A 3,449-nucleotide genomic window follows, 5' to 3' on the forward strand; every position below is an offset into this window, starting at 1 on the left:
AAAGATTTACAGTCTCGGAAACCCTGTAAAGGGTCGCTCTGAGTCGGAACCGACTCCACAGCACATAACAACAACATCTTAAACAAGGGCCAGATTTAATGATTTGCTCTGAAGGACTACAATGTGGAGAAGAGATGTGAAACTTCTAAAGTTTCGTGAGAAAAAAATCACTTCTGCCTAGCTGTTTGGGTCTGGATCACTCTCTTTTTCCCTGGGTCAGATTAACCTGATTCTTTATTTTTTATCTTTATTGACAGAGGGAACTGTCAAGCCCTCTCCTCAGCTCTGTGAAGCACTTGCTTATCTCCGTTAGGATCCATTATTGGTGTGTAGTTTAGTTCCTCAAGCGTCATTTCTTATCTCCAAGTCTTTAAAGGGACACACTGTGTTCTGTCTGTATTAATAACTCTCACCTTTGCTCTGGGAATTATTGTCAGGTAAGAACTGTGCCTGCCAGGAGAGTAAAAACAAAACAAAAACACCAAACCATTTACCATCAACTCAATTCTGATTCACAGCAACCCCATGTGTGTACAAGTAGAACTGTGCTCCATAGGGTTTCCAATGGCTGAGTTTTCAAAGTAGATTACCATGCCTTTCTTCTGAGGAATCTCTGGTTGTGTTCAAACCACCAACCTTTCCTAAGCAGCCCACCAACACTTTGTCTGTGCTACATAGGGACTCCTGGAGACTAAAGACTACAAGAAAACTCAACTTCTAAATGTAGGAAGGGGGTGTTCCCCTCAGGCTCCTCAAGGGCTCACCTGATAATCTTACATTCCAGGAACCGAGGACCCTAGGACCATCAAGGAAGAAGAGCACAAGTGGAATGTGGGACCTTATCCAGAGAAGCAGCAACACCAGAGATGGAGACAGAGATGAGAACATGGAGAGATAGAATAGATGAGGACTCTAGACTTATGGAAAGAAAAAGGCTGTGTGCTGGCAGCCAGGAGGCAGGCTTGCAGAATGTGCCCTTGGGTGGTTTAAATATTCCTGAGTGTTTTGGTGTACATACCCCCCGCCAAAAAAAAAACCCACCCTAAAAACAGAGGGAATAGAAGCAAATACTGTTGAATGAGAATGCACGGAGGGGATTGTAATCATTGCAATGAAACAATGAGTATAAAACCAATGTTTTCCGATGCAAACTATCACCCGATTCATAATAAAAACTTAAAAAAACTTTTAAAAAGAGCTCACCTGAATATATGCCCATGTTTGGTCCCTGCTTATTCATGACTATTTAACAACAACATGAACACAATTGCTTCTTAAGATTTGTTAATCCCTTCAATCATGTTGTTAAGTGCCATTGAGCCAATTCTGATTCATAGAGACCCCTTTATAGGGTTTCTGAGGGTTTCTGAGGCTGTAAATCTTTTCGGAAGCAAAAGGCCTCATCTTTCTCCAGTGTAGGCTTGAACTGCTGACCTTCTGGTTTGCAGTCCAGTGCTTATCCTACAGAGCCACCTTGCTCTCAATGTGTCCATTGGAGAATGAAAATCTAGAAAAGGGGAAGAATCAGGGAGACCAGGCTGACAGGACCCATCTAAGCAAGGTTGGCAGAGAGAATCTGGGCCCAAAGTGGACTTCACACTAATGGCCCCATTGACAAGTTTTTCCCTACAGTGAAGATGGAGGGTCCGGGCTATTGTTTAATTTTTTTTTTTAGAGCCAGTTTTATTTATTCCTTTCCATTTACATGCTGTCTATGTCTCGTACATTATTTCACTGGCCAGAACTTCTAACACATTATTGTGTAAGAAAAATGAGAGATCATATTTTACTTTTTACTGATTATAGGGAGATAACATTCATTGCCCCAACGTTGAGTATATTCGCTGTTTTTTAAAAATATGTTATTTGTATAAGTTCAAGTTTCTTCTAGTCCTCATACTCCAGTCTCTAATATTTGGAGTCCTAGTGTGGCGATGCAAGATAATGCACTAGACTGCAAAGATGGTTTGTACCGCAGGTCGGCAAGTTCAAACTCACCAGCTGCTCCTCAGAAACCCTACACAGGGTCACTATGAGTTGGAACTGACTTGATAGCACTCAACAACAAATACTAAGCTGCTGACTGCCAGGAATACACGATGACAATTTACTCCTTTTAGCATCTATCTATCTCTGTCTATTGGAGTCCTGGTGTGGCGCTGTGGGTTAAAGTCAATTTGAACTGCAAGGGTGGTGGTTCAAGCTCACCAGCCACTCCTTGGAAACCCTATATAGGGTCACTGTGGGTCAGAACTGACTCCATGGTACTTAACAACAACAGTATCTAGTTATTACATTTGCCCACTAGCTGTCTTCCAATAAAAAATAATACTGTTTTATATAATAGGCTTTAATGTTTTTCTTAAAATATGTTTTTCTTACTAAATTAAAACTAAGCCTATTTTACATCATTTTATTTCAGTTATTCACAGTCTGAATGATGGAATCCTGTTCTTTGATCATTTTAGCTGTTAAGAGTTGTACCCTGAGAACAATGCTGACACAGACCCTAATAGTATTGCTAGTGACTATTGTCCCAAGGTTACTGTTGCACTGATGAATGTCCAGAAAGAATAGTTTCAATCTCGCTGAAAAATTCAGGAACAGCTTAGGAATTTGCGCTTGTTTTTGTGGGTTGAAACTGTCCTGCTTCAAATTTTTCTTTGTATTTTAAATAGTCTCTTCTTTTATCAAAATATTTTATCCACTGCTGGGGACAACTTGATTCAAATGAGCTTCATAACTTCTTACATTGAGAAGCATCATCTGTGTGCTCATCTAAACACTTCCAGTATTCATCACGGGCTCCCCAGCAAACCTGCCTTTCTTTCATAGACAGGGCTGCCATTATTCCTAGTGGGATCAAGCCGGAGATTGTTGATCGGTGTGTGGTTGTAAAAGTCAGCAACTGAAATGGATGAGGGCCCCTGGGTGGGTGTTTGGTCAGCAGGTTCAGGAAGGACAGCTGGGAAGCGGATCAACCCTGAGAGCTGGGGATCCTCACGGTCCCGGCAAAGTCCCTCCCAGTCTCAGAACCATAAAAGTGAGATGGAATGAGCAGCTGCCGGGAACACGCACGTCTTCCCTTGCGCGCTGGCAGGGCCAAAGGTCACGCAGACCGACCCCCAAGAGCGCTCTGAGCAAGTCCCGCCATCTGCAAACTCCGCGAGCACAGAACCCACCTCCTCCCGGAAGGACCAAGCTATTGTAACTTAATGCCTCTGAACGTTAGAAACTACCAGTACTTGCTTGCTTATTCACCAAATTACCTTCCCATTATAATCTGGCTTCCTATCTGGGGAACATGGGGATATTTCCATTCAGTGAGACAATTAACATTGTTGTTGTCAGGTGCCATCGAGTCGGAACCGACTCATAGCGACCCCATGCACAGCAAAACAAAACAATGTCCGATCCTGGGCCAACCTCACTACCGCTGCCACACTTGA

At 42.7% G+C, this 3,449-nt stretch overlaps 1 pseudogene; it reads right to left on the reverse strand.

Annotated features, from left to right (window-relative positions):
• LOC102821225 overlaps positions 1-2,848 on the reverse strand; it is a 10,868-nt pseudogene extending 8,020 nt beyond the window's left edge.
• Between the last annotated feature and the right edge of the window lie 601 nt (positions 2,849-3,449).

This window comes from Chrysochloris asiatica, unplaced genomic scaffold (genome assembly GCF_000296735.1).
Source record: "Chrysochloris asiatica unplaced genomic scaffold, ChrAsi1.0 scaffold00018, whole genome shotgun sequence".
Lineage (NCBI taxonomy): Eukaryota > Metazoa > Chordata > Mammalia > Afrosoricida > Chrysochloridae > Chrysochloris > Chrysochloris asiatica.